Source organism: Malurus melanocephalus, unplaced genomic scaffold (genome assembly GCF_030028575.1).
Source record: "Malurus melanocephalus ecotype Western Australia unplaced genomic scaffold, MMel_1.1 scaffold_77, whole genome shotgun sequence".
NCBI lineage: Eukaryota > Metazoa > Chordata > Aves > Passeriformes > Maluridae > Malurus > Malurus melanocephalus.
This window is the reverse complement of record NW_026623309.1, coordinates 1478242-1491512: the sequence shown is the minus strand read 5'-3', so window position 1 is coordinate 1491512 and position 13271 is coordinate 1478242. Positions and strand designations below refer to the sequence as shown.

Sequence of the window (13271 nt, the reverse complement as noted above, 5' to 3'; positions counted from 1 at the left end):
GTAAGTTGGTGTTTCCTTAAATATTTGCATTATACTGCACATCACTAGCTGACAGAAGGCATAATCAAGTTTTTCTTTTTCACTTTAATATTTACTTGACTGAAGGTTTCAATCACATACTAAGTTATCTGAGTTCTTTTCCACAAAATACTATTGGGTATTAAAATATAGTGGTTTAGTTTATTTGGTCAGCCCTACCAGCTCCTTAGGGATCCCTGACTTATTTCCAGTGGATTGAATAACTCTTGTATTATCCAAATAGAGGAATTTCAACTGGTGTCCAGCAGGAATGTCTGATTTCYTTCAGCCATTTCCAGCTTCAKCCTGTGCTATCACACATCAGCRTCTGCACATGCACACACACACAGAGTACCTGCAGGGAAGGTAACACAATCCTGCACATCTTCAGTGACTGTATCTCTGGAATRAYCCTGAAAAAGCAAGCCAAGCCCATCCCTGGTTCTATATATAAAACTGTTTGTTTAATTGGTGGAGTGCACCAAGAATAAATAATGAGCTAATTCTGAAGATCATTCCCAGAACAGCCAGCTCAGATTATTTCCGCAAATCAGAACTCTCTCCTCTCCTCCAGGTTTTTCRGATTTTGGTGTTTTTAATAGTTTCATTGTCTAAAGGTGAACAGCTTTATCTAAATGCAAGTGTGGGACCAGTACAATATTTCAAACACGAAGCATTCTGCACATGAGTGAGGTTTTGGAGTGTTTGTTTACAGAATATAAAAATAGTTAAAAGTTCAAGAACTAAAACTGGATAACTGGATCAAGGATTCTAACCAGATTGGAGATGAAGTTTCTTGCATGGAAAAAAAAAATAAAAAAGCTTTCCTGTACTCTCAGTCAGTTAGGGAATAGTACCACGAATAGAGGTTTTCCACTGTGTTGTAGAGATCTGATTTACCTTTCCTAATAACAGTTAAAAACAAGGAACTTAACTACAAATTTTATCTCAGAAGATTTTGTAAAAGACTCTAACAGATACAGTAATTATTTTTTTCAAATTTTTCATTAACTTTTTAGCTGTAATAGGTTATAAAGGTGTGATTTTTAAATATCTTCTCTTGTATTTTGCTTTGTTCAAATGTATCAGCAATGTCCATGGGTCTCAGTAAGAGTCACTGATACTCTAAGCACTGAAGTTTCTCTTGATTCCTAGCACTGATGCACTGATTCATCCTAAATCACATGTGAAAACATTCTGTCACTTCCAGTATAGCTTTGGGATCAAATGCAACACCTATCCCATGGCACAAACTCACCAATAAAACCTGACTAGGAGCCACTTTAGTCTTTCCTTCTGGGCTGGCTCTAACTATCCTGCAAGACAGGAAAGCTGGGGATTAAGTGGTAGCAGAGTCAAGAACCAAGAAGTTACTGTTGGCAGCTAGACTTTTTCAGTTCAAATCCATGTCCTAGCAGTGAGTTTTAAACATTAGAAAGAAATTCAAGCTGGCAGGCAGGACCCCGATCAGACCTGGAAAATCTGGATTTCTGAGCAACTGTAATTAGCTTGACCCTTATTTTTTAGGGTCACACTGCTTAAACCGGCAGATAACAAAATAGGCCGATGGCCAAATCAGTTATGATCTGGTTTTATTTATCTAAAAGGCTCATACAGACCTAATTTGCTGTTTTGTGTTAAGAAATAATAAGTAGAAAGGATTATGAACACATGTTTGGCATCGAGAGGAAGAGAGAATGCAGCCATAACTTCAATTTTGGAATGTCTTACTTCATCACAAGCTTAAATTTCAAAGCTGACTTGGGGATTTTGGTACATAATGCCTCATTTTCAACTGATTGCATATTAACTGAACATTGAAACCTTCAATTTGGAAGCTCAAATTAGCAGGTATAYGATGGCAGTTTTTTCTCCAGTTGTGTGTAGATGCCAGCTGAAGGATCTAGACATWTAAGTAGTGTATGAAATATATTGAAATACAAATTAGAACTCTTTAACCACCTTAAGCCAAGTAAGAGGGGAAAGTGTGGGGAAGCAATGGCTACACAACCCAGGAAAAGCAGGAGAGAGGWGGGAGCCTTTTCTGCTGAGGAGATCTGTGTCCTGTCTCCTACTCTCACAACACTTTTGTTTTAGCTTTTTGCCTTTGAGAATATGTAAAAAATTACATTTTCTGCATTAGGTGTCTATTATTTAGTTGTTTAGCAGTCCTTATAAGGTACCTTTTGGGAGTCAAGTCTTTTTTCAATGCATGCAAATAATCCATACACCAGCCTATTCCATTCCAACTGTTAGGAAAACAAACAAACCAAACCAAAGCAAACCAAACAACAACAACAAAAAAAAAAAAAAAAAAAAAAACAAAACCCTACACAAACAAACAAACAAAGAAACTCAACCAAAAAAAAAGCTTCCAATATGTTGCTTTTCATCCCAAATCTCTAAAAAAGAAGCCATGTGGCAGATGTGTATACAGATTGCACTTCTAACTGCACTTTTTTGTAACCCTCTAAAGCACACAATCACCAGTCTCTGCTACTCCAGGTTGTTATGCTGGTTGGCAAGGAAAAAAAAAAAAAACCAAACCTTAAGAAAACGTCAGGTGTACTGTCTGTATTGCTGTAAATAGTTATGGGCATGTTWTGGAAAGTATGTCTTTCTTACAAACCAAGCAGCAAGACCATCTTTTTGTGCCATACATTCTTCCAGAAAGCTTAAATATTCTTTACTTTTATTAGTGCCTATTTACACACTGGTAAAAGCTGTCTGACTTTCTCTTTTAAAAGGATTATCCTTTCTATTAGTTTAAATGGATTTATTGCCACTGAGGCATACCAAGGAACAAGTAACGTCAAGGCTTTGAAAACTCAAGTCTTTAAATGTGGTTTTATTAAGTAATAAGCATAATCAATATATGGTGACAGCCTTTTTACAGTCTGCTGGTTTATCCCTGAGAGTATCTTGAATAATTCCCCCTGAAGTTTTCTCAGCACTCTATGTAGACAAAACCTTCCTTGAAGGTGCCCGGCTTTTGGGTTAATAAGAAACAAAAAACAATTGCAACTGTTCTAGGTAATTCCCATGCCAYCTTGTGTCAAAACCGCATTTGAAAAGTTCAAGTTCCCCCAGGGAAAAGTAAAAACATCCCTGGTAGCATATACTAGTTAAATATGAATGCAAAAAACTGCTTCCTTAACTATTTATGCAAATGAATCTTTTAGTTGGATATGAGATGTTTATGCTTTAAGCCTAGCAAGCTGATTAATGACTTGGTCAACATAAGCCTTGATTCACAGGGAAGGCATCTGCAGATAAATAAATCAAACACTACTTGCCAATTCATAATATTGTATTTATGCTTCTACCCTGTGCATGCTGAATGATGGCAGTGGCACATTAATCAAATGGGGACTTTACAGCTTCCAAATGCCACAATCTGTCAATTTCATTAGCAATACCATAAAATAAATTTTTCCATCTGGAATCTGAGTAATTTCCGAAGGAAACCAAACTTAGAAAAGAAAAACCACCCTGAGAGCTTTGAAAGTATGAAAAACACATATGAAATCAAACTGTTGAAGAGCAAGGTGTGAGAAGTTGCAGAGGAGGACTTGCACCAAGGGTTGGTGGTGAATGGTGCTAATAGACAGATGAGTGTGCTTAGAGACACAGCCATCCACAGAAAGGSCACAGTGCCAGTCCTATTCCCTAGGGATCAGTAGGCATTGTGTTCAGCATAGGACTGGAGCAACCTGGCTGGAGCTCTGCAGCTGAATCACTGCTGCATCAGCATGAGAATGAGGGATARGAAAATTGTGCTGCTGGCTGAGCATCTCACAGTCCTCATCCCAAGGAACAAGCAGAATAGGTGTATGAAAACAATGGGACTTAAAGGCTGGATGAATAACTAATTTTCTAGGACTGCAAGATGATGTGATCACCTTCAGATTTTCYCCATCTGTTGCTAAGCAGCATTCTTAAGTTACAAACTTTGCCTTCCAAAATGAACAGCATTCTCCGCACATTTTGGTATTTTTTCATTTTACACTGTTCTTTTGCCAAGCTTGCATTGTAACTATATTTCAAAGTGCTCTAAAACAAAATAGGATGAGCACTAACATAGCTGCATTCTTTGGGAAAAGGTTTCACTTACTCCCTGGGACAAGCAGCCCATAGACTCTCCAGTCCCCAAAAAGGAATTAGAAAGCCTMCATCTCACATGTATCAAAGGCTTTCTGTCTCTCAGCCCTGAGCTATACAGGAGTAATTGAACTTGCATCATAGAAAAGGCAAGAGTATAATACATTTGGTTTTGTATATTCATTATCAGTTTCAATCTGTAAACAAAATCTTAGAATTTTTCTGTGGTGGTAGTAAATTAATTGTATTAATTCTTTCAATCTGCACTAAGGATCTTGTTCCAATGATCAGAAACCCATTCAACACTCTGGGCATTCTGACAAAAATTAAAATTAAATCAAGGAGCTCTCTCTGTTAGAAATTCTCTCATTTAATTAGAAGTAAAGTGCTCCAAAACTAATACCAAACATCTTCACTGCAAACACTCTCTTCATAAACTTTGATTCACTACCAGATATTTCAGAAATCCTTGTTCTTGAAAACAAGAGAAGCAAGTGACAGTTCAAGATCTTTCACCATCTGTGGGCAATTAATTCCTCATGCTTAGATCTACAGTTTAGCCACTCTGCACTGGTAGCTCAGTTAAACAAAATGAGGAATCATTTTGAAGTGCAAACTGCCCATCAGCTCCATCTTTGATATTGAYAAAATGAACAAATCATAAAGCTGAAGATGGTTGATCAAGTGGSTATCTGGCCTGAACCAGAAGATGCCTTCCAATGAGAGAAAAGRCATGCTCAGTATTACAGCAGGTCTTTTCCTACATTTCTACACAAAATGCAGAGGGCCCTTGAAGRGTAGCCACAACAGGATACTTCACAAAGCCATTCCCATCCTTTGTTTCCCATTGCATTCAAGGAGTCGGTGCTCTATGAGAGAACCACCYCTTGTTGACTCTTCTGACATTTTGTAACTAGAGTGCTACAAGCTTATTAAAATGTAAATAACAGTGTATCAACAACTCATCCCCTTCCCTCTTGGTTACAGCTCTTCCCAGAAAGCTCTGCAGAGAAAGTAGCTTTTCCTTGCATAACATGTTTTGTCAATCTTTTCATCTCAAGTCTTTAAGGAATATATTGGAATGTAATAATTACAAATTATATTACACTAGGAGAAGCTGTAGTAGTTCTTGGCCTACTTTCAAAGTAGCTAGATCAAATATAAGACAACTGCACTACTGTTCTGTAGTCCTGCAAGTCAGGTAGCAAAATCGTGGTCTTTGCTCAATGAATTCTATCTAGAAATGCAAGACCCCCATCAAATGCATAGTCGACATTACTACAGAATATATTATTGTATGTTTTAAATAATGAATTGTCTTTATTAACAAATCTGAACACAGTTATTTACATCTCTGGGATAATCAAATTCTTTATATAAAGCCTCGACTAGAACTGAAAAGCACTGGTAATTTCTGAATAATTCCTAAAAATTATTTGCATTGTTTCACTAAACAAAYAATCCTTCCCTAAAATACACAGTTTACAATTGCATAATTAAATACATATTCACTAYAAATCACAACAAATATTTTTATTTCTGCATTAATTTGGATATTAAAATGCTGATAYTGTGTTATTTGTCTGCTTTTCATGTTCAGCAGTTTCTAACAGCAGAACAGTGGTTTGAAAGCGAGTCCATCCTTTCATTGCAGAGCATTACATTGCTCTGGCAGATTAAACCATTGTACCACTGCTTCTTAWCTTTATTCTGATGTAAAAAAGGGAATATAGAGTCCGTTGTTATTCTTGGAGGCAAATGCTGAGGTCTCTTGTTGAGCTATTCTGTAACAAGAAGGAAGTGTTGTACWTGGCCATGCCTAAGACAGGAAAGGTGGTGCTCAAAAGACAAGAACAATTGTGCAGAGCTGGACAATTTCCATAGAGTGATTTTATGGAAGAAACTGCTTTTAAGTAGTTATTTATTGCTTTAAATGTGTCTGTCTTATTGTCTCCTATCACCACCTTGTTTCATAAAGCACAAATGCCTGCAAGAAATGAGCACCATCTGTGTTTAATGTCAAMCCCTTTAGCACACCTTTGTCTCAGATACCTTTATCTTCCAGCTTTTCACATTGTMCAGTATTCTTTATCAAGAAATACTCCATATGTTCCCAATAGGAACCACATCTATACCCTTCTAATCAATGAATGGGCAGTTCCCATTAATGCAGCCATTGGAATAACTAGAATGATCCAGTCTGCGTTGTAGCATTAAAAGAGATTTACACCTCTTGCACAATGCTCTTGTACATGCTTGTTTCCTCGTATACTCTATACAGGGGTAATCTGCCTTTCTATAAYAATTATGACATTTCAATTCTTACAGGAAATAGAGACAAGATTTATATGTTGCCTTCACCTAAAATCACAGCTAATCTTTTTATGTCTCTGTTTTTTTAACATGTTGGCTAACTTAAAAAAAAAAAAAAGTGAAAAGGCAGACGGAAATTCATCAATATAATCTCCTGCTAGCAAACTGATGTGTTGTGCTTTTAGGAAAGCTGAAAATAAAGAATTCTTTCAAATATAAATTATTCCAAAAAAGCAGGACACCTTAACTGTTTTGTAATCCTTATTTGATTAATTAGATGCTACACAATGGACTGAGCACTTATTTGGAGTTGTTTACATTCTGGTTTTAAGAGCAGACTCACATCTGAATGAACTATTTCATTTGGAGAGGGACAGAAGTAAATCTGGACCAATTTGATATTTTTAATGAGATCTGTACATAGATCATTGCTAAGTTTCCAGGTCATTGTTGGTTTTAGTTTGCTTCTGAAACTGGATAAAATCTGATTATCTGTCATCTAGAGAAATGGAAGAGAAKTTTATCTTGTTTTAAAAAAACTAACAAAAAATAACCTTCCAATCCATCTGAAACAATTCAAACAAGTAATTCTTTAAATGTCAAAGCATTCATTTTTAATGAAGTATATTTGAATGTTGTCTTAAAATCCCAAGGAATTAAAAACTGACCTTTTTTTTTTTTTTTTGTGCCTGCAGTGTCACTGCTGAACAAGTGCACTGAAAAACTCTTTCGGAGCAGGGAACCATGTCTTGCTTGCTCTGCCCATAGCTCAAGGTCAATGTACTCTCCTAGCAAGCTCCTAGACATCAGCTAAGAGCAAAAATTTTTAAAAAAACTGTATTAGACCATTGCACTAAGTTGCAGTTTAGTCCTTAATCAGTGAGTTAAAAAAAATACAACCCAAAAGCAGGGTTGCATAATACTGCGCCTGATGCATTAGAGAACAGGACTGGCCCGGTATTAGTAAAAGTCAATTTGTTAGGTATTTGCTGTGAGCATAGTGTTGCACAATACATGCAATAAATTATTGTGTGCGTGCATGATCATATTCTGCTCATGGAATAAATGCCTGTGTTCTCTATTGCACATTCTCAAGCGTAAATCATCAGGTTTCCAAAACTTCTTTGAAGAATTTTTTTTTCCTCRTGACTGGTTTGATGTTGAATCAAGTTCAGTCACCTCAGACACTGACAGCTAAGCCTGAAGGTGAAATACACGCGGTATGAGTCCCATCTTGTTTGTGAGTGTTTGCACAGCCATGCCCTGAGTTTTTCTTCGAATTTCAAATCCGTGCGACTGCACGGAGGAGGAGAGCGAGGAAAGCGCTGAGGGACCGAGCTCTGCTCAGCCGCTTCAGCCTCCGCCCGCCTCGGAACCAGCCCCGGGCAGGGTCAGTCCGGCCCTCCCGTTACCGCCCGGTGCCCCAGGGAGCGGCGGGGCCGCCYCGGCCGAGGCACTGCTCTGAGGGACGGGGAGATGTGTGTGGGACTGGGGGTGACCCCAGAGAGCTTTCAAAAATACCTGACCAGGGAATAGTGTTGCCAGCAGGACTGGGGAGATGTTTGTCCTCGCTACGGTGTCCTTGTCACCTCGGCACTGGYGMGGGCACACCTYGAGTGCTGCGTCCAGTTCTGGGCTCCTCAGCTCAGGRACCACATTGAGGCGTTGGGGTGTGTCCAGACAATGGCAACGAAACTGGGCAAGGGTCTGAAGCACAAAGTCCTCTGAGGAGCAGCTGAGGTGGCTCAGCCGGGAGAAAAGTAGGCTCAGGAGGACCTACAAGTACCTGAAAAGAGGTTGTAGCGGTCGGAGTCGATCTCTTCTCCCAGGCTACCAGCGACAAGACGAGAGGACACAGTCTTAAACTGCGCCAATGGAGGCTTCGATTGGACATAGGAGGAACTTTTCCACAGGAAGGGTGATTAGACATCGGAATGGGCTGCCCAGGGAGGTGGTGGGGTTACCGTCCCTGGAGTTGTTTAAGGACAGGCTGGACGYGGCCCTTAGTGCCATGGTCTGGCTGACACGGTGSTGCTCGGCCATAGGTTGGACTCAGAGCTCTTTGCCAATCTCAGTGTTTGAGTGACCCCGTCCCGGGGGCAGCCAGGACCGGCTCCCCTCAGCCCCGCTCTGAGGGCGCGAGTGCCCGGATGTGCGGCCCCGCCTCCCGCACGTGCGCGGCGCCAGCGCGCGCGGCTCCCCGCCCCCGCCTGCGGGCCAACCGCCGGGGCGCGCGCTCGGGGAGGGCGGTCCCGGGCAGAGCTCGCGAGAGGAACATGGCCGCGGCGGGCCGGGGTGAGCGGGCAGCGCGGGCGGGGGGCGCGGGGCGCGCGGCCGAGCGCCGCCTCACGGGGTTCGCGCCTCACGGGGCGGCGGTGCTGCCGCGCTGGAAAGGGCCGGGTCGGGCCGCTGAGCGGGAGCGGCACCGCCGACAGCCGCCGCCGCCCGGCCCCGGGGTGGGCTGCGCGCCGCCCCGCCCGCAGAGCCTTCTGAAGGAGGTTGAAGCGGGCGGGAGTGCCGAGAGCGGGGGCCGCCCCCTCCCTATCGCGGGCGGGCAGGGTGCCCCAGGGCGGCAGCCGGGCACACGGTGGCGGCGGTGTGAGGCGGGCCCCAGCCCCGCCGGGCCGCTTTGGGCCCCGAGCAGGTGGAGGTGCCGGTGACCGCACCGCGACCTGGGACGCGGCTCGCACCGGCCCGGCCGCTGCCGTGAGGCCGCTGGTGGATGTGTCCTGTGTTATTGTTTGTTAGTAAGGAACACTCGCTGCCGGGGGAGGTGCGAGGCTGTGGGCAGCAGGGCGGCACTGCGGGCCTGGCCCGAGCCCTGCGGGCGTTTGGATCGAGCGCCTCGCCCTGTGCCGTGGAGGGGAGAGCTGAGCCCTCCGTGCCCCCGATCGTGCAGCTGCAGCGGAGTCACTGAGCTGTGACTGGACTACGACCCTTAGACCAGGGGCTGTTAACGAGTTCGGCTTGTTTTCTGCGACATACGTGGATTTTAGATGGTACTTGGCTAATCTATTTTAGGATGTATTTAGGCATTGGAATAGGTTTCCCARGAAGGTGGTGCAGTCACCATTCSTAAGGCGTTTAAGAGACTGGATGCGGCGCTGGGTGGTTTAGAGGTTTCAATGGTAGTGCTTGTTTGACGGATTGAACGATATTAAAGGTCCCTTCCAAGCTTGATGACTCCATGATTATAGAATCAGCTTTGTTAACAGGAGTGTCGACAGCACCGGTAGGCACAGATCCACATCTCGGGTGCAGGTCACTTGGCTGACACGTGTGTCAGTGACATTCTTTGGGATTCAGGGAGCCAGGTGGAGAGCTGTGCTGCCGTGCCGTGCCTTCCTGCCAGTAAATACATTTGTCTTTGTTCCATTTATGTGGATTTTGTATTGATGTGCAAGTGTGCAGTGCAGAAAACTGCTGTTAGTCAGTCTCRGTGCAGTCGAGAGATAATACCAGGGCTTCTGGCTGCAGCAGTCAATTAGAAATAAAGACTACAGGATTTAAAGTGAATAACTTGTTTGGTTATTAGAAAAATTATCTTTTCATGAATGTTTCAAAAACACCATCATGAAATCTGGAATATCAATATGTCTAAAATACTTCAAACATAAACATCACTCACCTTTTAAGAAAGAAAGCCAAGCTTATTGTCCTGTGAGTATGGCATGTTGTAAAGTTCTTGTTTATGAAAAGGTGTTCACTGTTCTTCCTCATGCTGCATCTTTTCCTTTATGATGAAAAAATGCCCAGATTTTGAATCAATTGAGGTTTTAAAGCTCTCAACAAAATCACAGCTGACATTTCATACAATTATTCTTYTAATGTTTGACATTTTATCTTGTTCCTTCCTGAATTTTTCTTTCCTGTGTAATTACTTAGGGCAGATGTGACTTCATGGTATAACTTACATTTAAAACTTGACAAGATTGCTGTCTGGTAATGGCACCAGTTACTAAGCAAATAAAAACATCTGGAAGCTGAAGATCCTTAGTACATTATTGGAAGTACAGGATTTGGCAGTATTTGGAGAAGTGTAGAAAACTGAACGTAATGACGCAAATACATTTTTAGAAGCAGTCATACAATAATATGAAAACCACCTTAATATTTTCTTTTTCTGTTTGTCAGATTCGGTTGAATGAGGTATTAGAAAAAAAGCTTTAATACTGACGGTTAATACACAAGTATTCAGACAAATTTAGTGATTTATATGCATTAAGTGTTTGATACATTGAAACTTTTGCTTGTTAGTCTAGCAATGAAATTAGATAATTGATTACACGGTGGATTAATATAATATTGTATAGGGAATATACTTAGTTGTGGTTTGGGGTTTTTTAAACAGCATTTAAATTACTGATGAAATATTATTGGAAGGAAGAGGGAATATATTTTATCATAGGCCATTTATTTTTGTGGGCCTTTTTGGCATTTCCGTCACGTAACCTCTTCCTCTTGTATGTTTTGGTTTGGTTTTTTACATATTCAGCTTTTAACTTCTGTCACCGTTATGTCTGAAACCATAACTTCAGTTTCAGCCTTTAAAAGAATTAAAAATAATCTGTTAGGATTCATGTCTGGTATCAAAAGTAAAATTGTGTGGCTGGGCAATGTGTGGGATGTTTTGAGTTTGATACCGGTGGGTTCAAAGCCAGAACTGGAAAACCCCATTAATGTTACTGTATGAAACAGTATTTGATAAATGCCAGCCTTAAAAATAACTGATTTAATTTTTCTAAATATAGCGTGCAATAGGTTTCTATTGACTTCRTCATGTGTCTGTATATGTATATGTGTACAGACACACTCTAAAATAACTAATTAATGAAGTGTTGGTGGTGGAACAAATCCATTTGAGTTGTTGTCATAGCAAAAAGAAAMAATGTGGATGTTAACTTTCCTTTTTCTTTATAATGATTCCATTGTATTGGAATCTATAGAAAACTGAAATATATTTCTGTTGTATAATTGGCACTTCCAAGTGTGAAGACTTGAAGAAACTAGGGCTGGGTTTGTGTCTTGCAGTTGAGTTAAAAGGAGCAGGTAATGCACCTCAGATACTGCTCTTCTTGCCAGAGATAATTGGAAAGACAAATACTGCCTTTGARTAGGAATATGAAAGGTGCTAAATGACACACATAGAGTATATTGAAATCATTTTACTCTCAGGATTTTAACCTAATAACACATTTAAACATCCTAAAACTGCAGAAACAGAGAAAGCTGAACTAGTATKCTTAAGGCTCTAATTTCTCAGGTAGAACAAATTATGTGACTTTTAAAATAAAGAATCTTTGAGACATCTTTGTGATTTTTGTTTTTCCTTTTTACTTCCCAACRAACCAGGAATGTGCTGAAACAGACACTCTAGAAGGGTGCTAGAGATACAAGGTAAGTGCTGCGTCTTAAAAAAGTTAAACTTTCTAAATATGTTTTTTTAATAAAGCTGCTGWGCTATTTTTTTAGTGAGCGGTGTATCCCTTTAAATTGTGCAGATTTTATAATCCTGTTAAACACACAGAAATTTGGTTATGTGTAGTACCTGTATTACATAAACTTAAAAGCAAGTTACTGTGATTTCATGCTTAGGCCTTTGATATGAGTGGTTTTAAATYACCTCTTAAGATTATGACTTAAATATTCATATGCTGATTAAACAATATTTTCTCTTTTTAAAGGACTGTCATGCTTGCAAGCCTTCACAGATGTTAGACTTTTTCCAAATGTGAATAGTTTTGATACTAAAACTTTGGCCTGTAGAGCATTTTATTTCTTTTTAAYAGTTTTTCTGCAGTGACTCAGGCTTGTACCAGCACAGCACTTCCARGGGGCCTCCAGACCCTGTGTGTTTTGTGCAATCAATCTAGTTATAGATGAGGAAACTTCTGTCTCAAAGGGAGTAACCAAGGATGTTTAATGGCTGCTGATAGTGCTGTTTCAGGAGATGTTAGGAAGGCAAGTCTAGCAGCTTAGTAAAACAAGTTGGTTATTGACCAAAACATTTTCAGTTTGGAACTGTGTGCTTCTGGTGTTTAGCTGGTCCCCAAATGGTGAAAATTCTGATCCTGCCCTTCCATYCTCATCTTTTGTATGGGAAAAAGAGGGRTGTCATGGGATGCCTGATTTTCAGGATAACYGAGATGGAGCATCAAACTTAAAGYCTCTTGATAGTTTCCACTGAGGCCTCTTAGATGAACCAGAGCATTGGTTCCACATCTGCAGAAAAAGCCAGACACTGCACATGACTTTCATGGCTAAGAACTGCTCCAGAGACTGGAAGAACAAGATGTACAGAACTGCATATACACAGAAGGGGGTATTATCTGTAGCACTGATGTATTCCAACAAACCCCCAAACTGTAGTGTTAGGCAGAAAATCCCAACTGGAAACACTTAAAGGTAGGGGAGCTTCCTGTAACCTGAAGGCAAGGTGTGTTTCAGGATTGTGTGCGGGCTACGTGAAGATTAGACCTGGCAAACCAGTTCACTTTGTGTTCTCTTTAGTAAATCTGCAACCTTTGTTTCTTAYTGTGAATAAATCTGCTGCTTTTGTAGCTGCATCTCCAAAAAAAGAGATGAACAATTGAAATTGAGTCTATTTGCACTTTACAACCATGAATGTTTTGTGTTTGCTTCTTCAAATGAAATAATTCTGTGCTGTGCTGAGGACAGGGATCCAGTATTCCTGGCATTGTTTTTAAGCCTTTTTAGCACCTGAAGTCCAAGAGCCAAAATTGCATAGTGTTAGTTACAGAATACTTCTTTCAGACTTTCCTTCTTTGGCAAAGATTGATGTCTACCACAAAAATCTTCCATATCCTGAAACTCCAAAG

The 13271-nt window shown here is 40.8% G+C and overlaps 1 protein-coding gene across 2 annotated transcripts in view; it reads left to right on the top strand.

Annotated features, from left to right (window-relative positions):
* The first annotated feature begins 8657 nt into the window (after window positions 1–8657).
* MRTFB (myocardin related transcription factor B) overlaps window positions 8658–13271 on the top strand; it is a 66294-nt gene continuing 61680 nt past the window's right edge. For both annotated transcript variants that reach the window (XM_057367303.1, XM_057367301.1), the window contains exons 1-2: window positions 8658–8727; window positions 11785–11829. The gene's annotated coding sequence lies outside the window, so the exon portion shown is untranslated. The remainder of the gene's footprint in view (window positions 8728–11784; window positions 11830–13271) is intronic.